General features: G+C 39.6%; 1 protein-coding gene across 5 annotated transcripts in view; it reads left to right on the forward strand.

Moving 5' to 3' along the window:
* Positions 1–27600, forward strand: part of astn1 (astrotactin 1) — a 330603-nt gene that overhangs the window by 251528 nt on the left and 51475 nt on the right. The window lies entirely within an intron of this gene.

Consider the following 27600-nt stretch of genomic DNA (forward strand, 5'->3'; position numbering starts at 1 on the left):
TCATGTAGAAGCCTATAGTCTGTATGAAATCTATTTTTGTTTTAAGAAAAAATGTCTTTGTCCTTTTATTTTTCTGCACAAAAGGTAGAAACCATAGTCTCTTTGCACCTTAAATCCACAAATTATTACAGAAGGTTGAGAATGAAGTATGAATAGGAAATTATAGAGCTACTAAAATGACTATAGAAATTCTGGTGCACCTTTAGGTGAAGCAATTACCATCCGAAGGTTTTGTCCAATGGCTGAAAATGAGGCTGTAATTGTGACCTCCCACCTGTGATTCAGTGTGAATACGGTGCTCAGTTAAACTTCTCCGAGGCAGATGAAAGGTTAAATTGGAATTTTTAGCATTTAGTACATGAGTGGATGGCATGGGGATTCATTTTGACACCGTTAGGCGTTAGTCAATTTTCACACTTCAAAAGGTCTGGAACAAAAAGCGTGAGCCGTGGGGTTGAAGGAGAGCAACTCGCTCACACTGATGGAAATACCCAGGAAGTGGGAATAAGTTGTCTGAACTGTTAGATCTGACATTTACAAAAAAGGCACGTATGATAAACGACAGGGTTGCTATGGTGATAACCTTCTATGGTCTCTTTTATCCGTTCCAAAGTAAATTTTAATACATTGAAATCCTTTTAATTATGCAGTTATGTATTCAGCAAATAGCGGACCTTTTGGTGAGGATAACTGTTGTTGAGTTAGATGGCAGTGACCTTTACTGGTTACAGAGGGAGAGAGCTAAACCCTTTCACAAAAATGCTGAGGAAAAAACACTCAAATTTCACAGCTGCCTTCCTCCACACACAATTAAAGCAAAACCATATTTGTGATATATAGCATATGCATATATTAACTCAAATTCTATGTGGTTTAGTATATGCAGGAACAGTTATTGTATTTTAAATATAGTATCCAGCCAACAGTACACAGCACTAACAATGGCTCAGTATAATTTACCAGCATACAGCATGCATTTTCCTAAACCCTTACGACTAGATAGAATACAGACAGTAATTGGGTAACTATTAATACAACCTGTGGTTCTGACTATCATTCTGTTCAGTAAATGCATTATCTTACTCACCAAGTTAATGTTGAAATCATTTCAACACCTCTTGATACACACCTGCACTCCAGAAAATGAAACAAGCTGGCCGCCAACTTAAACGTCTGATAAAGAAATCATCTCTTACAGTCCATCATGAAGCCTATAAACTCCACCTCCCTGCCTTGCTTCCAAGTCTGCCTACCTCTCCAACATCCTCACCGACCCCTGCAAAAACCCCAGAACCTTTTTCTCCACAATGAACAACCTCCTCAAACCTCGGACCAACAACCTTTCTCTACTCTGGATCTCTGCAACTCATTCCCCCACTTTTTCGCTGACAAAATCAACATCATTCATCAATCTCTATCCTCTGTATCTGACCTCCCAGTATCTACTCCAGCACCTACCAAGGCCTCTCCTCTCCCCATCTCTCCTGACCACTCCTCCACACTGCCTTCTCTCACAGTTTGACCTCGTCACCCCTCCCGAAATCATCAGCTCTTCGAATCCTACTACCTGCTCTGTTGACCCCGTCCATGCACCCCTTCTGACGTCCTGCCTCCCTGTCCTATGCCCCTACCTCAATAACCTCTTCAACTCCTTACTGTACCTTGGAAATGTTCACCTGGCCTTCAGAACTGCTGCTTTCACCCCAATCCTTAAAAAACCTGGTCAGGATCCCTCCTCCCTTAACAACTATGGCCCAATATCCATCCTCCCCTTTCTGTCTAAAACCATGGAACGTATAATCGGCTTACAACTCCAAACCCATCTTCATGTCATTAACCAATTCAAACCCCTCTAATCTGGTTTAGCGCGTCCCACAGCACTGAAATCGCTCTCCTGAAAGTCCTCGAAGACCACCTCATCTCCGCTGACACCGGTTCCCTTAACATACCGTCAAACTACCTCATACTGAGCCATAACCTACTGCTCACCAATCTCAAAGACCTTGGCATTGAAGGTACTGCACTCAGCTGGCTCTGTTCCTAACTTTCCAACAAACCCACTTCATCTCTCTCCATAACCACACCTCTGCCACAGTCGCTCAAGGCGGGAAAATTAAGTCCTGGTTGTTGTTTACCCTGGAAATAGAGTTTTTGCAAGAGCACAACTTGAATTTGCTCAGCGAGTTACTCTGGCATCAAGTAATGCTGCTTATTAACTATACCCTTGCAGTCGAGCTGCACCAATCACATCAATGTATATTATGAAATAGGCAAGCTAAACAGATGGCACAGTTTAATTCACCAGTTATATCCGCTGGTAGCTAAGCATATGTGCCTCTGGATTTGTTACCCCATGTATTGTTGTGATAGGTTGTAGTGCTATCCAAATGCTTGCAGGGAGATTTTTAAATGCACGCTTGGTGCCTCCCTTGAGATGGCCGACTTTCCTTTCATTACTCAATGCCAGACCCTTAATTTTTCGGATTTGCGTCTGGATTTCCAAAACACATGCCACATTATATGGAATAATCATATAATTATTCTGTTTAAAAAAAAAAGGAAAAAAAAAAGAAATTTCAAACAATCAAATCACCTTTCAAGGGATCCGGGAAAATAACTGGTATCTCTCTTTTTTCTGGACACACCCTGTGCCATTCTATAACCGACTGCAGCTCTCTGTCTGACTGCACTCTGGTAGTTGGTGCCCTCCCTGCATGACCCAAATAACAAGGCTTTTGTCACCCTCCTGGTTAACCTTTGAGGCTGATGATCTGTCATGCACCCAGAGGCTTATCTCGGAGCCACAGAGGTACTGCCTGTTCCAGACTACCACTGGGATGTCATTACTGTGGGCACAAACTACAACACACATTTAGCTTAATCATTCAGGGGCTACAATTCGTACAGTAGCAGACTTGAATCAACACCTTGCTGCAGGGTTATTTAATAACCATTTACTTGTTTAATTTCCCTTTGACTTTAAGCCCCGAGAACATAAAATCTAGCCTGATTTCAACATGTCACTACTGCAGACTTAACCCTGTTACGCTGAAAAGAAAAAAGGTATTCAGGAGCAGGAACTTTTTAAGGAGCAGGAGCTATGGCCCAGGAACTAAAACTGATTTCCCTGCAGGCATAATTCGGTACACACTTCAATTCTTTACTACTCTTTTTGTGAGCGTGAGAAGATGTACATTGTTTAAAGCAGTATTTCCCTTAGGTTGACGCTTTGGCCTGGTAAATGGGTCACATTTTGTTTCCAGTTTAACACTTTCAAATATCAGTTACTCTTCATATCGGCATGAATTAGATCCACCGCACAGCACTAAAAAGAAAAAACATCAACTACTTCACTTCCAGCAAACATCAATCCATCAGCACACTAGTGTGTTGCTAATTACTGAGCCTGTTTCTACCGACAACTTTTAAACTGACTTTGGCATCAGGACTTAGATTCAGAGCTGAGAATAGGTTTAAGATAACAGTGAGGTCAAGATTTGGGTTGGGGTTATAGTTAGACATACTGTAGTCCACCCAATATAAGATCATCCTAAGAACATATATGCAAAAATTGAGGGTTTGTGCTTGTCTGCATTCTTCTTTCCGGTTGAGCGACAGATGCACACTGTGCTGGGACTCTGGTCAGAAAGCAAGCTTTAAACTCCAGATTTCATTTTGTCACTTTCTTCCCGTCTGACAGCAAAAGAAATGACGCCCTATCAGCACCTTGTCATTTGCAGCTCCGGTTGCATGTAATGTTTGCCTTTCATTTGAAGTCCTTGAAAGACTTGACGCACACTCACACACACAGTTGTGTAATCAAAAAATGTTCAGCCCACTGTATGACAAATAGTTCATGCATAGAAAAGGATGTCGAAAACACAGATGCACTCACACTAACGTCTTTGCACGCACACAAACGCACCCAGAAATCTATTTCTCATCCTCAAATATACTCATAGGCACACACATATGTTCGGTCCCGCAGGGACGGGGGAGTAAATCAGTGAGTGGAGTTTGGGTGAGTGATGGTGACAGAATAGACAGGATAGATAGATGACGGGAAGGGAAAGAAGATGAAAACCGCAAATGGATTTTAGAAGTCCATGCATGTACACTACCTTCTGGTTTTGTGTGTGTGTGTGTGTGTGTGTGTGTGTGTGTATTTGTGAGAATCAGATCTCTATTGCCTATCTACTCTGACAAAGGGAGGAGAAGGGCTACGATAAGATGTATGGTGACCGAAAGCATTGTATAATGTGTCAGTCAATTTGTGTATACATATACTGTATGTAAGTCATATGTAGAAAGAAACATAAAAAAAGGAATTCCACCGTACAAATATGCACAGGAGTGCTTTGTGTGTATCTTACTACTTCTTCTCCAGTCCCTCTTCATGCCCACTGTAAACACGCACATGCACACACACACGCACGCGCATGCACCCACGCACGCACGCACACACGCACACACACAAACACACAGAGGCTGCAGGTGTTACAGAGCCCCGCCCTCGTCAGCAGGGCTCTAACTAGCTCTTCTCCTTTTATAGACTCTAGACTGTTTAGCTTGTGCTTCCGGTGATTCTGCTGTCCGCCATGGCGTTGTCATGTGGTCGTGCTCATGTGTTTGCAAAGGGTCTATACTAAAACACAATGGCAGCCACATCATTACTACTAAGGGATATGTGTGTGTGCCTAGGCTTAAGTGTGTGTGTGTGTGTGTGTGTGTGTGTGTGTGTGTGTGTGTGTGTGTGTGTGTGTGTGTATGTGTGTAGTCATTACTAAGCCTGCATCCATCTGCTAAAAAGTGGAAAGTTTCTTACCAACTCCACCAGATGTATTATATATTTGTGTATGTGTTTGTGTGTGTGTGTGTGTGTATGAGAGTGAGAGAGAGAAACACAATGATTGTGTGGAGTAGGCTAAGTGGAAAAGAGAACTTCAGAGAGAGAGAGACTTGATGGTATGATGGTAAGATGGAAAAGCAGAAAAATGGTGGCTGAAGTGTGCTTTTGATAAAAATTGAGTCAAAAATAAATCTATTGTTCAGAGGACAGACTGACATGCCACTCGGTGGAATCTTTGAAGGGATGGTAGGGGGCTGGGGCTCTCTTGAAAATAATAAAAGGCAATTCCTTGAAGAGATCAGAGCCCCATCTTCAGTTTCAGCCCTAATTTGGGAAGATAACATTTAGATCTGAGGAGTGCTAGGGGGTTGTGTTGAGAGGTCTCGTGATTTGCTAAATGTTATAAATCTTGCATTAGAATCGAAGGTCAATCATTAGACCCTCAAATGAAATAAAGAAATTGACAAAAGAGGCGGCCAAAAGAATAGCAACAGAAATATAGTTATCTCTTTTCGAAGATAGACAGACAGAGACAGAGTAAACAGAAGTAGCAATAGTGGTAGTAGTAGTACGATTACAATATGCAAAAAAATCATATACAATAAAACGAATGCTTTACATTCAGATTGTAATAAAGTAGAAATGTAGCAAGTCTGTAAGCTCTACTTTGACTGTGTCAGTAAACTCAATAAGCCGTAAAACCACGAAAGAAATGCGGGCAATCATGTTTAAAGAAGCACAGATAATATGCGTAAGGGTAAGATTTGCATATAGTTGCTGGTTTGGGGTGGCAATGCTTCACTATGCACTGTAAGGCAGGGGCCCAAATTATTTTGCTTAGGGCCCCCCGATGTACAGGGCCGGCCCTGTTGACACCAAACCTGTAGAACAACAGGGATAAAAATGGCAGTATTAAATTCAAATTGCTTGTTTGTTTTTTTTACTTGCGTTTAGTAAATCAATCATTTAGGACTCAGCACTAGACTAAATGACTTGTTAAGGTGGATGTTGTGACAGACAGTTTTATGGCTTGTCAGGGAGCATTGGGTCAGTACCAATTTCATGACATACAGCAGCTTAATCCAGACAGGGCATCATCTTGCTGGTCCTCTCCGCTTGCTCTCTATCTGCTCCCCCATCACCCACATCGGGAATTTCCTTTCATTTACCCCAGTTCTCTCTCTCTTGTGTGCGTTCTCTCTCTCCACCGTGGCACATCTAAATGGTTTGACTCTCCCTCTCTTGCTCACCCCTCTCCTTTACAATTTCTCACCCCCCGCCTTCATTCCACCCACCTCTCTTTGGCAATGCATCTAAACTGACTCTCTCTTTCTCTCTCTTTTTCTGCTTTCCTCCACCCTATCCATCTGACCAGACTACTGTGTCTAAAAGGCTTGGGGTGGTGTGCTGTGCCAAGCAGAGTGCACAGATTTGGATAACCGCTGTCTGGAGATATGTCTAAGATAACAGCTATAGTCACTTACTCCTGGCCCGGCTGCCAATCGTGTGTGTGTGAGTGAGAGAGAGACCATGTCTGTGTGCGTGCTCCAGATAACCCCAGAGCCTCTTGCTCCTATCCCAGCCAAATGTGGTTTACAGCTGATAGCAACAGCAAGGAAATTTCACGCAATATAAAAGTGGACACCTTGAAAAATAGATACACTGCAAAGGAAAACACATATGGAATTTGACAAATGTTGGACAGCTAGTCCTGGGAAATATGTATTAGAAGTACAGATGACAGTATTTGATGAAATATGAAGGCATGCAGACGCCACACAAAGTCCCTAATACTGAGTTTCATCCAGTTTTGCTAGCAGGGCAGCTTTTGTGAGTTGGGGCTCGGACAAATAAACAGGGATGTTAGCCCATATTTGCTCAGGTGCTTTTCACTATTCCAGCCAGCGAGGCTTTTGGTGCATCCCTGCTAGGACTATCTCTTTTCTATCTCATCTCCCAGATTCTCAGTTGGACTCACGTCATGACTGGAGAGGCCACAGAAATAATTTGATTTGAGACGTCATGTTTATGGAACCATTCAGGGGCATCGCCAGCCATGTGGAAGGGAGAGCTCAAAACCTTTCGAAAGGCAATCCAACTGAGTTACCACAAAGTTCAATCTCTCAAACTCAATCTCGGAACCCACTGGTTATCTGACAACAATATAGCCTCTCAGGGAAACAGACAATGTTTCTGCGGTTCTGGTGTAGCCAGCCAATATCTAGGCCAAGACATCCTCTTCCATGCGCCAGTCATTGTTTACAGTCCAAGTCGATAGTTTTTATAGGTGTTCGGCTCCAGATGACATTGCTGCTAATCTCCATAAACAGATACATAAACTGCATATGAATGCAGAAACTTTAAAAAAAAAACTAATTTCCAAATCGTCATCAGACGTTAATCCACGGGCTCCAAGATTGCATTCTTGTGGCCAATGTGTCCAAACGTCTTTTGCTCTCTACACAAGCTACACACCTGCATCGTCATTGGTCAATACTACTCAAAGAAAGGAAACCAAAATGCATCAGATACCACACTCTTGCCCCATTGCACATGCTGCATTCATATGCAGATGAGTTTATGAGGATTAGGGGGGAAGCAAAAGGCGTCAAATGACAGATTAGACATTTGTATAACATGTTACAAAAAGTTAGATTTTATCTCCATCATTTACACTTTCAAAACAAAAAAAAACTAAATAATGGCATCTGCAAAAGTTTGGGCACCCTGCAGAGTTAATACCTTGTACTGCCCCCTTTGGCAAGTATCACATCTTGGAAACGCTTCTTGTAGCCAGCCAAGAGTCTCTCAGTTCTTGTTTGAGGTAACTTTGCCCATTCTTCCTTACAAAAGTCTTCCAGTTCTTTAAGATTTCTGGGCTGTCTGTCACGCACTGCTCTTTTAAGGTCTATCCTTAGATTTTCAATTATGTAGAGGTCAGGAGATTATGAAAGCCATGGCAAAACCTTCAGTTAACACCTCTTGATATACTCCACCGTGGATTTTGAGGTGTGTTTAGGATCATTATCCATTTGTAGAAGCCATCCTCTCTTTAACTTCAGCTTTTTAGATGGCATCAAGTTAGCGTCCAAAATTTGCTGAAATTTTATTGAATCCATTTTTCATTCTACTGAAATTTTCCCTGTGCCACTGGCTGCAATACGACCCCAAAGGATAATCAGTTGGACAGAGGTTCTTTTTATTTAATTCCGTGCCCTTTCTTCTCTGCAAGGTACCCAAACTTTTGCAAATGCAGTTTTCTGTTATTTTGAAAGTGTAAATGATGGAAATAAAATATAACTTTTTGTGACATATTATATATGTCTAATCTTTCATTTGATGCCTTTTGGGGAGATTTTTCCATCTTTTCTTGGCTTCTTGATTCACATTAATACAAATTATTACCTGGGATGCCCAAACTTTCAAGCCCCACTCTATGTTCACAAACACACATTAGGAAGGGATTGCTTATTAGCCAGTATGAACAAGAGGATTGATTACAGAAAGTTAATCTTAACTGTTTCAATGTTCATACGGGCCTGACTGTTTTAAAATGGACTTTAAAATCTGTACGTCTGTGCTTTTAATAGGAGCTGTTTTCAGCCCTGGGCCACCCTAACTTGTTGATCTGGCTGTGACTGGGCTCTGGGCTTGTTTACCCATTCTGTGTGTTCTATTTCTGTGATGCAGCAGGTAGCTGGTGGAGTTCATCACTATAGTTGGAGGCATGAATGGTCTGTATGTGTTTACTCACATTAATGTGTCTGAGGGCGTACACATCAATTAATAAAACACGGTGACAGTGCAGCAAATGACTCCTGCCAGGATAGATGTGCATGGCCAAAATTTTATACACCAAAGAATTCCATAGAAGATGGATTTTTCTATATTAAGATATAAGCATCTAGGTCTGTGAAATATGATTCACCAGCAGGGACATTAGGAGGAAGCATATCACACTTTACCACCTTCTTTGCTCACACATAAAGTAGTGCTTGTTCATTTAATATAAAATGTGCAGATAGTTCACTCCAGCACATGCTATCTTTTTGCCCAATTTAGTTATTTTGATTCCATACATTTAAAACCTTTATGAAACATTAATATTCAATAGCCTTTGCCCTCATTATGTTTCTGCTGGGTTCTCCCATGTGGATATACTTCTAAAACTTTGACCTGTCTGTCCAAATATTGATATTTGTGGTTTACGTACTGATGCTTTTAGTTTTATAGTGTGAAAGCAGTAAACACACATCCCAAATACATCAGCCTGTTACTATTCATTTTCTAGAGTCAGTATTTCTTCAAAGCGTTTGTTCTGGACATTGAAAACATTAAAATAGCAGCAAACAAACCTTTTCCCTGTAAAGAAGAAGAGACGCGCCCATGGGCAATGAGCTAACTAGTGGTCTGTTTCACTGTAGCCGTTAGCGCTCCTGTTTTCTCCATCCTCTCTCTCCCGTTGTGATTCACTGATCAGAGGTACCAATATCTCACAGCAGTGCGACCCATGTAGTAGATAGTGGTTGTGACTAGCTAGGCAGTAGGTGCACTATTGCCATTGTTGGCTAGCCATTACGGCTGAGCCAGCTCCATGTTTGCTTGTTCCATCAGGTGAGAGCCCTGTGTAGCACTGTCCCAGACTGTTTTTTCCTTTAGAATAAAGAAAACTTTGTTAAGTGTTGATTACATCAGAAACAATATGACATGCTCTCAATTTGATGGGAGTATAAATGTAAAACCTAAAAAATGTCTACACTGAATAGAGTCTACAAAAAACCTTTGAAATATTTGGTGTCTTGAAATTAGAACTAGTGGATGAAGAATAATGGAATTCTTTTTATTAGCTCAGTAAATGAAGAAAGATTAATTTTATCTGTCAAAAATCCAGTTAAAATGAATCATTTCAGACACTATATACGATAATTATTCCTAAATAACACATTTTGACATTTACATTTAATTATACAGTTAATGGTTTTTGAGAGTTTTTTTCTGGGTGTGCAAGATGAAGGTATTTTTATTTGGAGTGCCAGACTTGTGGTTTTGGTTTAAAAGGTGTAATTAGGGATTTGTGTTGTTTTTTAAAAGTAGTCATTTGACACTTTACACCCTCTCTCTGTGATAGCTGCTAATGACGAGTCTGCAGACATGCAGGCTGAATATATTCACAAGTGAACTGGACGCTGCCAAAAGAGCAGAGAGAAGATAATTAATAAGTCTACACTTAGACACAAGTGTGTGTTATTGTGTTAATTTTATTGACAGTTTAAAAGTCCAACATCTATCCTGTGAATATTCACATCCCACAACATTTCAAAATTGAAAACGCTCGAAACTCCAAGCAGAAACATTGTTAAATGTGGCCTCAGTCCCACCATGGCAAGTACATTCTGCAAAAACTGGCAACATTTTTATCACTGACCTGTAACTATTTTTTTTTTTTTTACAGATATTTCCCGTCACTTTAGAGCTAGAGTGTTCAACTTTAACATAATAATTGAACGTCCATTACATACAAGCCCTTGCCAATGATTGAGCATATCGTCACCGGTGAAAGCTCTCTGTATTTCTCAGTACACTGGAGTTGTGATGTCTAGTATCTGTGGCAACAGTACTGCGCTGGCGCACTGAAGGATGCCGATGCATCTTATTTGTACTCAGAACAAGTAGTAATTAAGTCCACAACAGCATTGTTGCATGGGCACAGGGCTTGACATTAGCACCCGCCAACCCGCCAAATGGGGGTTGTTTTTGGCAGTGGTAGGTAACACAGTCATACTCTCTAGCCACTTTGGCGGGTGGCATCCCTTTATATTGTAGCACTGGTGGCTGGAGTAGCCTCACTGTGCTACCACACGACCCAGGAACACAGCTTACTACTTAGAATATAGAATATTTTTTCCACAAAATATTGGCTAGTGAGTGGCTGGATAAGAAAAAAGTCAATGTCAAGCCCTGCATGAGCAGTGCCATCAGACAACCTTGCTCACTCATTTACAGTTCTTTACAGTGTAGCTGCTTAATCTGTCTCTCTGATTGGTACGGTATTGGTATGTCAGTTTACCTGTATTACCATGGACTATAAAAATAATTGACCAAGCTTCTGTGTCTGAAACGTGAAGCCTGTGCGGGTGTGTGCTAATCCTGCATTCTATCTCTTTTCCAGCAGGGGGCGACTTCACTGGTTGCAAAAAGAAGTCAGTTTTCTTAGAAGTCTATGTGAATATTACCCTACTTCTCACTTGAATTATTTACTAAATGTAACAAAAATCATAAGTTGATGGTCTCAATTGCTAGTGTAAAAACTTCTTCAATACAGCATGATGTTCATTTTGAGAATGTTGTTTCCATTAATTTAAAAATTCATTAGAAAGATTCTAGATTCTGCTTGGTGCACAGAATATGTGATATGAGTACTGAGCCCCACCCACTTTAAACCAGGAAGAAGAGCATTGAGAGAAAACAAAACAATCACAGAAATCCTTTCTGGGAAATAACCAACTGTTCAAAGTTTGGGGAAAAGTCTGTCCACCATAACTCATAGTATAAGTTGTTTAGGAAAACAGGTTTTTCAGGGGCTTTAAACTTTGGAACAAATGAAAGCAAAACTCCCCTTCCACCACACCAAATAATGTCATAGAGGGAAATACAAAAGGTTTCCATTAAGAAATCTTCATGCAAACCTTCTTTGAAGGCATTACACTATAACTATACAATTAAAGTGTCTCTGATTGTAACCTGTGACACATGGATGCATCACTACCAGATTTGCATGTGTTTGTCCATGTATAGTATATTAATCTACTCTAACCTCTGCATATTTACTATCTGTAAGATAAAGTAGTCGTATGTATCGTATGTATGTATGTACGTCGTGTGTATTTTGTCTGTGCATTTGTATGCGGAGCACTGCATCACTGTTTACTTGCACAATATTTGAGGTGTCGTCTGAGCTTTGGAAACTGTGTTTGCGCCTTGTTGCAGTTGCTGTACATACTGTTTGACAAAATGCTGGAACACAGAGGAATCACTGTGACCGAGAGTCAAAAGCTGCAGCGAGAGCTACTCACCTAAAAATAAATTTCACAACATGCATACAGTCTGGCTCCTTCAATGAGACAGAGCTGTCCAATTGTCTCACCCATAGAGATACACTTTTTATCCAAGTTTAGTCTTTTCCAGGGATTCAATTCAAAAGACAGAGCTGTAATGTTAAAAATGTCACTAAGCATAAATTGATAATATAGACCAAACTGGTTATTCTGCTGCCATCAAAGGTAATTGTGGATAAGGCGGTCTGTAGCTATGCTTTCAAATAGTCCTGAGGTGGTGGTGTAGGCTGTCACAGGCCATTGGATTTCATGAAAGATTGAATCTTTTTCACAGTTTTAAATTAACATGTAATATTGTGGGCTCATAAACAAGTAGAGCTCTTGGCACTGTTGGAAACAGAGTGTCCAGCAATCAGTGAGAATTAACTTAGTAGTTTCTTAGAGAGCTATGGTCCTACCTGCGCAGGCATTGCAATTTTAGCAGGGCATAAAACTCATCAACTCATCCTCACTGCAAGTTTTTTTTTTTTCAGAGAATAACCAGAATAGAAGGAAACGTTCATCTACATTGATGTACCAACTTTGATCTGTTATCTTTTATTATTATTTTATAATATCATTTGTGCACTCTGTAATTGCATTTGTTTGAATAACTTCCAAAGACTTAATTAATGCTTGCAAAAAGTGGCTGTTAAAGGCACTGTTTTCAAAATCGACTACTGGGTTTATTTTTATAAAGATGTATCTCCTGTAGTACACATTGTCCTTAGGCTTTTTCCCTTTCTTTTATTGTGTTCTACATCTTGTGTGTGCATGTTGTAGGTTTGCAAAGTGAAAAAGCCAAAGCCCACCCCAAAGGGACTTACCATTTCCAACAGAAAAAACTGTTAACAAACTGCTCCTAACAGCTCTTTTGTAGTCCAGCCTTTACTTCCGTGATGAACGTGCGTCACTTTGTAACACACGGTATAATTCGTGCCTAGTTGCTGGTGTAGCATGCCATACTCTGCTTCTGACTGGCTAGTAGTCCTTACCTAGATGCTGCCCATGCGCGGCTCCCATCAAAGATGGAACAGAGGTGTGATGCCTACCTCTGTAGCTAGGTTTTTGAAAACTAAACCATGTAAGCCTATTCTGATATGTCTAAATACAATTATGAACCTGAAAATAAGTATAATATGAGCATTTTAAGTCAGTATGTTACAGTTTACCCTGTTTAGCCTATTGGAAAGCATTCATACACAAAATAACTCCCTTTTGAGTTTGATACCTGAGGAAAAGTTCATAACAAATGCTGATTTTCTCCCACTAATTGAGAACATTTGCAGACATACTGAACCTGAAATTTAGTTTAATACATTGCACATATTACAGTGGTTTGCTTTGACTCAATTCTCTCAAGCTCCAATGTACAAAACTCAACGCAGAGAGCAAAACTGACTTACTAATCTCTTCACTTTAAACACAAAATGCGTAAAATGCCACTTATGAATCTAGTGTTTACTGTAAAGTCTGACTCTAGACTTCATTTGCTACTGTATATTTGCAGTTATACAACGCATTTGAATGAGCAAAGTTTGCTCTACATCATATCAAATACTGAATTGTGCATAGATTCCACATTTCTCTTCTTGCTACTTGTATAATCTTGAGGAAATGACCACTGCAGACCTCTCTTTGATGAGATTCTGAGATGAACATACACATGGTCTGGTAAACCTACTGTGTGATGTGTAATTTAATTTAACAGATGTTTTAATTTTGTGTGCCAGATGACAATTTTAAGGCCAACATTTGTGGAATATAGCATTCTGTGATAACGGTTGAGCCCCAAAAGCTCAGGTTTACTGTGTCAATAGGAATTTTAAAAGCTGATACTCAAATTAGATACCTGTTTGGAATTTTCACCACTCAGGAACAAGGTTCGGCCTTACAAACCTATTAATGAGGGACTCCCTCTGCAATTTCTTGGATTTCAGCGTTTTTGAGCAACGCTTTGAAATTTCCAGAAAGCAAACATGGCTTTTAAAGTTTTTTTTAAGTAAATTACTGTAGGCCAGGAAACTGCCACACACACACACACCCACACACACAACCACACACACACACACATACAAAAGACCTCATTGTTGCACTTAAACGGCGGCGCCCGTGGCTCTGTAATAGATACATTTAGCCACGTTGTTCTCATTTAAAAGCGGTAGATTGTATGCCACTACCTGTGTTGCACTAAAAGTATTTTTAGTTAGTTTAAAAAAAAATGGCAGTACATCTAAAACAAGGCCTGTCTTTTGTTGGTTCTAGAAAAGCTTTGATTTTGTAGGTTTATTAAAAATATATTAATATAAATAATAATAGATTCTTCCATTTCTAAGTTTGCCTTCTTACCTTCTCGTATTGGTGAACACCATGTGTCTCCAGATTGGGTCATTTTTTCAGATACTGAAGGATTAAGCGCTGCCTTTTGACATGATTGTCATTGGACAATGACACACCAGTATGCGCTGGCACAGACTCTAGATCCATCATCATGTGATGGAAACAGGATATGTCCTACCACTAATTGTACTGCATCCTCCAACCAAAAAAAATGAAAAGAATTTTCTCTGAAGATTGTTAATTGTTTCTGTATGAAATTTAATTCGATGGCAGAGTAGATGAAAATAAAAGAATAAGACAGTGGAGGGTGATGTGCGACAAAGGTCACCAGCATTGTGGATATAAATCAACTTTATTGGTGTTGCCACCACTCACTCCTCTACTAATGAAGCTACCAGTCCACACTAACAAGCTTAACAAATGTCTCGGCTATCAGGCAGTAATTACTGCGAGAATCTTCTATCTGCCTAATTACTGATATTTCCTGCTGCAGCAATTGGACCTGCAGCACGGGGGGGGGGTTATTATATTCAATTTTCTGAGACAGCTCCTGCGGCAAAGCTGCACTCTCTGAAACTTCTTCCATAGGTTATTTATAATCACTAAGAAATGGTAGGAAGAGGCTGTCGTAGAGTGGGAGAGAGAGAATGAGAATGGATGAGATTGTTGAACACAGAGGAGAAAGAGAATTGGAGGAGAGACTGAGAGAATAGAGGTGTGTGTGTGCGTGAAGGAGAAATTGAGGTACGGCAACTTAGCCTCTGTTGCCCCTTTCGACCTCATGTCCTCTGACTCATCAATTTCCCATCAATATCCCTAGACTGTATCATCCTTTTTACCTTCCTTCTTTCTTTCATCACTTTGATGTCGTCTTCCTTCCCTCTCAGTCTGATACTCAGGCTCACCTCACTCATTTCATTATTTAGGCCAATCAGTAGTATCTGTCTTGGCGATATCATTTTCCATAGACATGCCAGCTCTGAAATTGGTTACTAGGAATAGTTCATGTTTAACAAGATGACAGAGGAAATATGTCAATTGAACCTTTAATATTTTCAAAGCTTTGCACCCTTTTTCTGGAAATGTCTTTCGATTTTTCATTTTTCCCTTTGGTCCTGAGAGATGCTGTCCCCATTCTTAATCACACCTGTAAAGCTGTGATTGGTCAACGGTTTTTCAACCAGGGACACACCATTTGATTGGATGAAAAGAATGTGGGTAACCAGGCTGCTTGCCTCTTCTTCCACCATGCCTCCTTCCTCCCTTGTCATATCTCCTTCCTTCAGTTTGAAGATGTTCTGTTTGTTCCAAAGTCAATTTCCACCACTTTAAGAAAAAAATCTAGCACATGCGGTGTATATAAAATAATGCCAATGTTTTTTGAGTGTTGGAAATGGGTTTCTGAAGTTTTCTTTTACCCTCTTTTCCATTTCTTTTAGTTCTCTTGTTGCATCCTTTTTTTATTTCTTTAATGACTTCATCAATACTCATTCCTCGCTACTTATTAATCATCTGTAGCCTCCTTCCATACTATCTTTTCATGTCTTGTTCTATAATATACTGAAAATGCAGAAAGGTGAAAAATGAAAAAAGAATTCTCTCTTGTTTGGTGTTTCGATGATCTGCTGGAGAGTGGCGTCTACTCTGTAATCTCCCATGGGTGTTAAGTTGGGAAGTGACTGTGAACGCTATAGAATTATTTTTCATACTCTTGCCCTACATTTGTTTTGTGGATTCATTTTTTTCTTTTAATTTGACAGGTGTCTGTAGCTGTATATAATGCCATTTGGAAAGAGCTTTAAAGGTTTTCAGGTTACAGACTCAGACATTAACTGTTCTGTATTTTAGATTTCAGTTTTTTTTTTCATTCGGAATAAGTACAAATATACTCCTGCGATTCTAAAGCAACATGGACCCAGGAATACAATTTTTTTTCTATCAGTCATTAGTCAAGCTTTGTACACTTGCCAGGCAAAGTGCCAAAGAAATCCCACTGTGCCACTTTAATGTGTCCGGTTAATGGCTAAACTGGTACAGAAATCTACAATGAATTGATGTTTCCAGTGTACTGAAACAAATTTAACCACAGAGTCCTCATATGAAGTCTCTCACAAGATGGAAAAATATAGAAAAAGACAAGGAAGGGCATGGGAAATGATCATCCCCACATGCACTAAAACTGTACAAACTTAGATCAAGTAGTATTACACATAGGTGCATATGCTCAAACGCAGAATTATAGGTTTTCATTTAACTATAACAACTGAATTGCCTTGCTGTACACCAGCTATGCAAACATTAACAGTTTAGTTTATTATTTACGCATATACAAATACTGCAGATGCATATACACATAATCAATAAAATCTGTGATGGAAATATGCAAAAAAAAACTCAGTGGAGCTTAATCAGGGCACTCTCCAATACATAATCCATTTAACAGGGACAGCAAGTGAGTCCATTATTCAAAATTTGTACAATATGCAAGGTGACATAGCTGTTGGAGGATAATTGCTGCAGAAGCGGTCTCCCTGGGGAGGTGTGTTTTCTTCTTGCTTTGATTCTACCTACACAGCGAGAGATACAATGTTCAACCCTATAGCTTGTCAACAGCCTTCAGCAAGCCTCTGCTTCTCAGCCTCTGTAATGAAAAGTGATTGAAACACAGCCTGGATAAAAGTAATTCTCTTCTCTAAATACTGTGAACTTTACACAGATTTTTCACTGTGTAAGCCAGCAGATGACGCACTTGATAATTCTATATTTTACTATTCTACCACTTTTCTTTTTTTTTTTTCGTCTTGGCTTACTTTACACACTGCCAACTCATCTAATACCACCAACTTCAAGCTAAGCTGCAACAATGCCTCTCTGAGTAAAAGCATTAAGTCAACATCAACAGTAAGGGATTTTTACTTGAAATAATAGGATGTCCAGCTAACAGAAGTCACAAAGGCCATTAGTGTTTAGTGTAGTTAAAGAGGGGGGCACAAGAGTCTAGTTTTCTTTTAGACCACTTGAATTACAACATGCTGAGAGATTATAATGGACTTTTAGCCCAACGACGCAAAAATAAACTGCAGCTTGAAAGCCTCTGAACACCCACACAAGTGTTTTCAGTTAATCTGGCTGACTGGACCTCTATCTAGGACTGCGTGGGTTTGTGTAGACTGATTGATTGACATCTTCCTGACTCAGTTTTTCTGTTTCTTTTTAACATCTGAGTGGCAAGACAAATCACACCTTCATCATTTTTATTGGTAGATGAAGATTCGTGACCTAATAAATTCCATTCAAAGCGCCGGCCCACCTTTAACCAGACGTTGCGATCATGACATAATCCTTTTTTGTTGCTTGATAGTAAAGTAAACGTTCACTGTGCTCAACGTATCCCGGCCATTTCCCCCCACAGAAAGCTGCTACTAGTCAGGCTAAATTTAACATAGTTAGCCCAAAGAAGCAACTACCAACGTTACGGTTTGGAGCCGCGACATTGGAAACGTAACACAAATCTAACGCGGAAGTCTGCGTCTGATCTAACGTCATTTACACTGATTTAATTGTTCTTGGATACACCGAGCGTGTTGCTAGTGCGCGTGACGTGCAGGTCTGATCAATTTATCAAACCAACGAGCTGGCCCCGCTAGTCGACCACAACCTGGAATTAGAAGAAGCAACATGCAGTCACTGTCATTCACGTTAGCCTGGATCGATAAGTGTATGTCGACCAGCGTATTTCTACCTAATTTCCTCTCCAAAATCACTTCAGAAGACTAACGTTAGTCACAGCGCTTACCTGCTTTGGTGTTTGAAAGCATTAAAGTTGAACAAAGAATGTTTTTTTTTCTTCCATGTGAATGCACTCCCCTACAAAATCAACGCAGTAGTCTAGAAAGATTTTTCTATTTCCAAATAGAGCTTTTTATGTCATCATTTAAAAATTACTTTTTCTTTTTTAATATCGCAATATACTATTAATATAACCGCACGTTATTCCACTGATCAACAGGTGGCAGTAACACGCCGAGATATGCACTATTGCACAGAGATGAAGAGTGCAAGCATGTCGTAAACATGGATGTAAACAATGCAGGATTTTGAACAATTGGCTTTGTAAATGTTTTATGTGGAAGGAAATGCACACTAGGTGTTTTTTAGACCTCAAGGACACACACACATGCATTTTGGTGTAAATGTAACTTTTGGGAAAACTCCACAGGGCACCTTTAACCTTGTTTCCAAGCAACAAAACACACAGACAAGACAGAACCAATTAGCCTTAGCTGTACTTTACTAACAGTATCTTTGTTTGATTGCTTGAGGTGAAATATTTCAAGTTGAAACATAGATCACGCCATTTTTAGGTGTTTGTTACGCGCCATTCCCATTGAGTAAGTGAATTTGTATGTAATTGTGATGCGCAATTTGTAATTCTTACTTTGAAGTTAGTCCTAACAGACATCATTTTGTCTGAGTCCAGCACATCTGTAATTATTGCTCCAGATGCACAATATTTGATATTACTTTCATCATCAGAATAGGGTGTTTGGTCTAATGATGTTTGGTCTGATGTTAGGTCTAATGATAATTCTGAGACTATACTTTTTGTCAAACCTGAAGCAATGTTATCAATGGAATGTGACGGCCTGAAAAGATGAACCTATAGGATACAAAAGACTTAAGCTGAAATTAGATATGTTTTCCCAAGAACAAGCTGAGAATAGAATGCCTTGATGCAAGCCAAAAACTACAACTTGAAATAAGATGTTTTTCTTTAGATCTTAAAATAAACACTGCTTGATATGGGGCGATCTCTAGCTGACCCAGTGAGTGCATATGGGCTGAGTCCTTTGCAGCGACCCGGGTTCAAATCTGACCTGCAGCCGCGTGCGTGTCATCCCCCATCTCTCTCCCACCTTTCCCGTCTATCCAATGTCACTATCAAATAAAGGGGATAAAATGCCCCAAAAATTCTCTGCATGAAACACTGCATGATATGTACTGTAACAGGCATTTCCCTTGTATAGCTAAACAATGCCCCAAAAAGATAAAAATTGCTCATTGGGACGAGTCTGATTTTAAATCTAAATACAAGATTATCTCATTTCCTCTGAAATTCAGTTTTTGCAATTGTCTGACATTTGTGCTGGCTCTGTCTGTGTTTAACAAGGTTTGGTATGCGGATGATTTTGTTAAAGATTGCGCCAAAGGGCATACGTCTAAGATGCCTTTCACAGAACTTTTATCCTCCATTTTTCAATTTCTCTCTTAGCTTGTTTGGATGAGGCTGAGAGTTTAGTAGTTGGAGCGGTGTCAGACCCCGCCGTGAAGGTCAGCCCCGTGTCCGATAAAAGTAGTGCAAAGAAAACTTCCCCTCCCTTCGCACTCTCTGTAATCTCCGTGTGAAGAAAATGCCAGCTGCCACTCTCATTTTCGAGAGATAAGGGCCTAGCCCCAAATGCACCTGCATGGCCACCCACAGCAGAATAACAGTGAGAGAATAAATATGTAGATGATAAAAAAATGAAAGAAAAAGTTTTTAATAAAAACTATACCAACACATGCTCTACACTGGCGGATCCTAGAGGAACTAGAACCAGCTGTACACTATTTTATTATTTTGGATGTGTGTGTGTGTGTGTGTGTGTGTGTGTGTGTGTGTGTGTGTGTGTGTGTGTGTGTTAGCTGTCGAGTCTTTACTGTAAGTCCCAGTTGCAGGGTAAAATTGATGGCACCTGCGATAGGTTTTTGGCAGACAATTCTCCCTACAACCATCTTATATCTTATTACCAACAGCCTCAGACGCTCAAATTGATCTTTATCCGTGTGAAAAAAGAAACCCCCCATGGCGTTGTCGACCTTTATGGTCCTTACCTTTCATTGGTAAATCTTTTTCTCGTGTGTATATGTGTGTGTCCCTTACAAGTGGAAACTCCAGAAGGCACATGAACAAACCTGATGGAGTCATTTCTATAGCAGTCCCTGTATTAAGCATGTCCAAAGTGATAGAAATCGAACCAGAACCTACCGCTGAGCTGCATCAGACTAATCTGCCTTTCTAAATACTAACATTAACATAAATAAATTGTCACTGCCATGGGCTTTTTGTTGCTTACGAGAAGAAGTTGTACTTATTATGACAGTCAAATTATTTCTGTGAATTGTTGATGAGTGGGACAGTTTCTTTCAGCAACTGCAGAGTAGTTATTCAGTGTTGACAGATCACCTCCACAAACATTCAAAGCATTTCCTGACACTTTCATGCAAAGTGGAAAGCTGTTGACACAGTGAACATTAGATTAGAACTACTAAGCATACAACACTGGTGCTACATTTTTGCAAACGGATTTTTGAACAAAAAAATGACTCATCTTGCCCTTAAATCAACAAATAGATGCTGTAGATTCACCTATTTGTCTGTCTGTCAGCAGGATGACAGACTTTCCTGATTTTCATGAATATTTGGTGGGAAGGTGTAGCATGGGCAATGTAATGCTGTTGACACAGCAAAAGCTGTTTTAGCCACTAGGAAAAATCTGTATTGGTTTAAATGTATGCTATATTCAGAATATCTTCATCTATTTACACTAAATACTAAATGTTATTCTGGTAAATTTGTGTACGTGCTTGTCCATATAGTGTCTTTCACTTCTTCCTTAAGTTGTAATCCTTTTTATGTCATAATTATCTTTTTCTCAGGAGCTGCTTTGGCTCTTAAGTTTAATCTTCCTTGTCACTTGATGAGTCAGTCTCTACTCCCCTACTCATGTAGAAGGGAAATGATCCCTTTAAGAGAAACTGCAAAGGCCAACCACCTGTATTAGGTGACCATCATACATTTCATAATTTTGAAAATGCTTTTCAAATAACTTCTCTGTTGTGCTCCGCTTCACCATTCTTACTTCTTACTTACTATTCTACTGCTTTGCTGTTGCTTTCTGATTTTGTTCCGTCCTCTGTTAAGTGCCACACTACACTGAGAGTGTCTCAGAAGCCGAGCGTATTGATTCCAGCCTCGCAGATTTTATTGTCTCCGCAAGTTCTTTCCAAAACATTCATGTGTTTATTAAGCTAGTGTCTACCATCCACTCCAAGCACTCCTGTAACAAAACTCTATGCCTTCTATTTTCTGGCTTTGTCTGTGATGTCTATTATGTTTTTCATCCTCCAAGATCGTTGTCCGTGGTGTTGTAGGAGATACAAACGATATTGGGGGTGTCTTTTGGTAAATTGATTCGCTGTTTAACTTCCTGCTCGGCTGTCGGAATGCCCTGCGGCTCGCGTGAAAATAGTCCGCGCTCGTATCCGTAGCGGAGCGGAGAGTCGCTTAACGCAACGTTTCTGGGACAGCCGTGTCGCATCTGGTGGAATATCAAGGATTGACTTGAATGGCTGTGATTGCTCGCCGGACCTGCAGCGCCTCCAGTGTACAGCATAGATGCGCCATGTGGAAAATAGGAGTTAGCGTTTGCTTGTCACATTTTCTTCTTCTTGTTTCATTTCCCCTTTAAACTCATAAACCAGTCTGCCAACAAATACCTGTCTGTTGTACCTAGTGTGGTTGTGTTAGGTGAGAATACAACATTTTGGATCTCTTTGATAAAAAAGTGTTCACAGTGCTTGTGAATGCAGACTGGAGACTTAAGTGAAATCCAGAGCTGCTGACAGCAAGGTTTGAAATGGGCTCTCCAATAGAGCAAAGGTTTTTTTCTGACATGATATATTACTGAGAAACATATGCTGATTTCTTTATTAGTGATCATCAGATGCAGTCAGTGTCAGTTTTTTTTTGATTTTGTTACTTGTTAGTTTCTTTTCTTTGTTCTACTTTTGGTGCACTGCTGCATAAAATCAGATCTGTATATATGTGCGACATAATGGCACTATATGTTTTTCATACATCTGAATGTTGTATTTATTTAGAAGCTATTTGAGTTTAATATATTGTGGCCCTGTCACATCGCCTTAAACACCATTTCAGCAGCAATTTTCACAATGGCTCTGTGACCTTTCATGTGTTGTGCTCTTCAACAATAAGTGGGAGGTAATGAAAATTGGTGCTGTTTGTTTCTTGATATAAATAGCTTTTAATCGCTTGCTAAATCGATTTCTTGTGGCATGGCTATGTTTGACTTTTTACTTGTTCCTATTCAGTATTATAAGGTTTTTAGATTGTACTCTTAATGTATTTTTTAGTGTTGTCAGTTAAACATGTTAACAGCGTTAACGCAAACTCATTTTAACGGCGTCAATTCTTTTATCTTTATTTGGCCTAGCAAACTTTGTAGTTTTTTTTGACATGCTGTTGCAACAACTAGTAACGTTAGAAAATCTACAACACCTCTCCAGATCTAGCTAGACCGGGAATAAAACAACCGGCACGCCACACACACTTGTTTGGGCTTGCGAGCCGGCCAAAGAGTAGAAAGGTTCTGTCTGTGACTGTCCCAAGTGGGAACTGTCCCAATCTTGTCCGCATGTCATGTAAACATACCTTTTTTTTTAATCCACCCACGAATCTTTCCTAAACTTAACTGCTTCAAAAGTGACATTAGCCCCGACACAGCTTGTTTAGTTAAAACGCGTTTAGATATGAACCTAAAGGAGAATTTTAGCGTTGATTACAACTCCAAAGGCCCCTGACAAACATCCATATTTTATGCAATGGGACTGAGAATGTGTTGAACATTCATATCTTATCTAAACGATTATGAAGTGATGATTTTTCTGATATTACTTTTTTCCATTTCCAACTGCCATTAAAGTTGACATTAGTAATCTGATACTGAAATGTGAAAATGTATTTTCATATTATAGGAAATGGACACTCTTCATCGTATATGAAAACCAAATGTATGAAAACCAGAAAGTAAATATTGTTTCAATTTACATTGGATAAATTGTTTTTAAGGGAGAAATTAAAATTGAATGGCCAACTCAAATACAATCTCAAAATAAAAACCCCAGAATAAAAGAAAAAAATAACACTCCAAGATAAAAAGAATTTTCTCTTTAAATAGGCTAGACTGTGAAAAACTGAATATGAATTCAGTAGAAAAGAGAACATGAAATTAGAATTAATTCGACAAAGTATGAAGTCTTGTGTATAAAAGCAAGAAAAGGTCATCAGTCAAGAAGAGTTGTTTTGTAGTCAGTGACAGATATTCAGGCTTGTAAGGTCTCAGCCAGCGCTATTTCACTGATGTAAACCTGGCCTTTTCTAGTCATGCTTTATGTTTTTTCTCAGCCACCTGCAGTTTCTAAAATCATTACACCCTATTCAGTTGTCTCTCTCCGGGATTCGAGGTTCATTAAAGCCTCTTAGAGCTCCTCCCATACAGCGATACAAGCCAAAGAGACTGGAAACCACTAGCAGCTGTGAAACGGTTTTGCTACACTACATTACTCTGGTCTTTAGTAGCAGGCGATCTCACACCGGTCTGCAATATAGCCTGCAGCATTTCACAGATCTGTGAGAGAATAGAGCCGGGGGTGTAATATTTGACTGTGAAGCATGCAGGGGGATAAAATGATAAATCATTCTTGGCCAAGACACTCAACAAACCCGGGTTGAACTGCATTTTAGGTGGATAGAAAGAAATGAACTAAAGACAAAGACAGACATACCAAAGGTAGAACTTGAACACCTGACAGTGGTTACATTCACATCCACACCGTATGCAGATTCTGGCTTACAATAAAGATTCTATTTCTCTATTAGGTTAAAGGTACCTGATTGGGTGCAATCGTTTGCTCTAAAGCCACCTGCATGTGACGTAAACCAAAATTGATGGGGAAAAAAAGTTGTTAATGACATCTTTCTCAGAAACCTTTTGAAAGTACTGTCAGTAGCTTACGGGTCCACAGTTTCTGGCTTTGTGCTCGTCTCCAGGATTCACGTACTGTCTCAGGCTTTAGGTTGACTTTTCTTAATACGTAATCGAGACCACAATCCTTCCCTAAACTTAACCAAGTGGAGTGTCACAATGAAAACATTAATCGTGCAACAAGCAGTTCAGGAGGGGATATTTTGGGAAACCAAAAGAAAACAAGGTCAGTCAATATTATGTAAATATGCTTACCATCGACGTTTTGCGAGTGGCCAGCGTCAGTGAGACGTCATGACAGGACTAATGTTTACAATTCCTAATTGATTGCAAAACACGTGGAGAATGGCGTTAGTACAACATTGATGCATCAACAAAAATGGATATACTTTCAGATGGAAAGGTTTAAGGATTGAAATGGCTTGTAAATTAATTGCTGTTTCCTCATTATGTTGTATAAAAACAAAATAGTAGGATATGAACAAAAAGGTTTCTCCAGGTAATGATTTATTAGCTTGGCTGACCATTTTTAAGAAATTATTATCCGCTTCAATTCCAGGCTGCTAGAAATGCAATTAATAGCTCAACAAACCTGATACTAATGCCAGATTCATCATTTTCCATGAATTAGTTTTTTATGATTCATCTTGCACGGACAGTGAAAACCAATGCATTTTAGTGGATATAGTAACACCCCAGGTGCCTTATTAAAGTGTCTAATAGATTGCAGGTTATCAGTTGTAGTGGATAGGAAACCCAAAGATGAAAACTGAAAAATATAGACGTCAGGAATAAAGAAGAATGAGGAGACCTAATAAAGGTTACGGAAGTGAAACATGTAGAGCAAAACACTGACAGATGGACGGCATTACTGGGCCCTTCAGCATCCATGAAGGAGATGTCACTAATGGGCCTGTCAGGCTGTGGTCAGCAGCACTAATCAGCACTTAGACAAACAGCGTCTGCTCCCTGCGTGCCATGCTCCACATACTGCTTAAACATAAAGCTTCCATCAAGGGCTTCAGCAGCCTTCATGGCTGACGCTGCTTTAGTCAATTTCTCTGGGGGTAGAGATATGGTGGTGATGGCACAGTGGATATGACACATGCCTTTGGTGTGGGAGACCTGGGTTTGAAACCCACTGTAGTACATCAACCAGTGTGTCCCTGAGGAAGACATTTAACCCCTAGTTACTCCAGAGGCGTGTCATTCTGACATAGATATAGTAAGTCGCTTTGGATAAAAGCACAAGCTAAATGGCATGTATAATTGTTATTCTATTTGTGTTTTTGAATGGCTAGTTATGTTGGTTGGTTGGATGTAGAAGGACAAGGCACATTGAAGGCTGTGAAAGACTGCAACGGTAAAAGACAATGTAGGGGTATGCTACAGACTAATCGTTGTAGTAAAACAATGTTGAACTTTAAGAGAACTTTAGATTGTAAAGTTTCCTGGATATTTAGTGAGTGAGATATTTTTAATCTTTTTTGTCTGGTGATCCATGCCTGAGTAAAATAAGTTTTTTTTTTCTTCTGCGATACAGAATCATGCATGCCAAAATAAGTATTGAAATCCCCCCAAAAAACACATTTATAATCCTTTCCATCAGCCTTAATCATACCTTCCTTTTATTAATATGCCAACTTTTCCACCTAAGCTAAGAAAAGAAATTTGGTATTTTTTTTTCTTCTTAAAATCTTTATTTCTATTTTTGTACATAGTATTAAAATAGTCATAAAAGCAGGTGGGTGGAAACGTGTCATTGCCAGACAGCGATACAATCTGCTACAAGTCAACATCACTTAGAAAATAGGGCACCACTTTTCCTATGATGACAGAATTGCACGGTATGTTATTCTGAAAAGTCATAATCACAAATACGTTTTACGCTTTTGTTTTTTCTGTACTCAGATGGCAGATCCAGACCTCTTATATAGGAAATGGTAATTAGAGCAACCAAGTTTACACAGCTGTGAGGGTGAAATATGCGGAGGGGACATGAAGTTATTTTATTGCAATTGTCAGCAAGAGGATCCAGATGGTTTCCCTATGAAATACTAAAGCAGACAAGAAAAAAAAACATAGATGTATCTTTTAAATGATCCATTCTTTTAAGGTTCAGATTTTAGAACCCTGAAGAGGGTTTCAAATTGTAAGTATTTCTCTATAATATTACATAATTCATGATTTAAAATGAGCAACAATGAAAGTTCAGAAGTTCAGAAAAACAAACACTCATGTGCTTCATGAATACTGTGTGGCTGCGGTTTGATAAGATATGTTTGTGTTTATTTTTTGCCCTTTTGCCTTCATGAGACAGTGACCCTGTAGATGCAGACAGTGCAAAGGGGTAAGACATGCAACAAAGTACCCCCGGCAAAAACAAACCGGGGACACTGCAGTTCAATGTACAGTCAGTCAAAGTCAGTAGTATGCCTCCAACCAATAGGCCAACAAGACGCTCCACACTTTAATCTGATTTGATTGAAAGTGGCCTGGCAACTAAGGCAAACAACCCCACAACTATTGCCTCATATCACATGAAATCACCTTTTTTTCCAAACCAGTTAAACTGAGCTACGTTAACTTCAAATTAGTGATAAGTGCCCAGGCAGAAACACAAACGGGGATGTTTTTTTTTAAATTGTTATTGTTATTATTTCCATTTTTGGCAGATAAGTACATGTTCATGTAGGATCCCATTGTACAGAGTCAAAAGCTAATTGAGAAAATGTGTTTTCAGAGGTTTTTTCAATCAGATTTTATGGGTGATTTTATATGTGTGTTCAACATAAACCGGTGTCAACTGAAATAGTTTTTCACCTTGAGCGTTGCACTACAAGCTCAGAAGATAACTTTGCATATCTGGCCTGCAGCAAACACACTGGACCTCCTGATGGTGTGGGATGCATCAGTCAGCACCATTCACACGTAAAGCCTCTACCAACTGCAGTGCATCCGTTTGAAAACTACTGAAAACACCCGGCAGCTAAACAAGGACAGCAACATGCCCTGTAGTTCAATCATTCCTTTAGTTGTCTAAGCATTCAAATATGCCTGCCTACATTATTATAACTTTTTAAATATTCTAGTCATTCTAAAAGATAAATACCACAGACACCTGTATACATGTCTTGTGACTGTATGTGTTTTTGTCGTGATAAAGTATTTGTTAATTGCTAAGTTGTTATAACTGCCATTTGATGAAAAGTAGCGATTCCTCACCAGCAGGGGCGTCTGACGAGGGGGGGCCATCTGACGGGGGGGGACTGAGTACTCTCGGCCCTCATGTGAGGCAGGCCCAAAAAGATGCTAGAATGAATAGCTGTGGATGGGAGAGGGGCCCATAGAAAATGCCTTTTTACAGGGCCCAAGAACTTTTGTGCTACGCCCCTGCATACCAGTAAACAGATTCGTGATTAGCATTGAAGTATTCAGCGAATGACTAAAATCTGTTTCCTCAGCTGCATTATTTCCCTATTACTGAGTC

This window comes from Etheostoma cragini, chromosome 12 (genome assembly GCF_013103735.1).
Source record: "Etheostoma cragini isolate CJK2018 chromosome 12, CSU_Ecrag_1.0, whole genome shotgun sequence".
In the NCBI taxonomy this organism is placed as follows: domain Eukaryota; kingdom Metazoa; phylum Chordata; class Actinopteri; order Perciformes; family Percidae; genus Etheostoma; species Etheostoma cragini.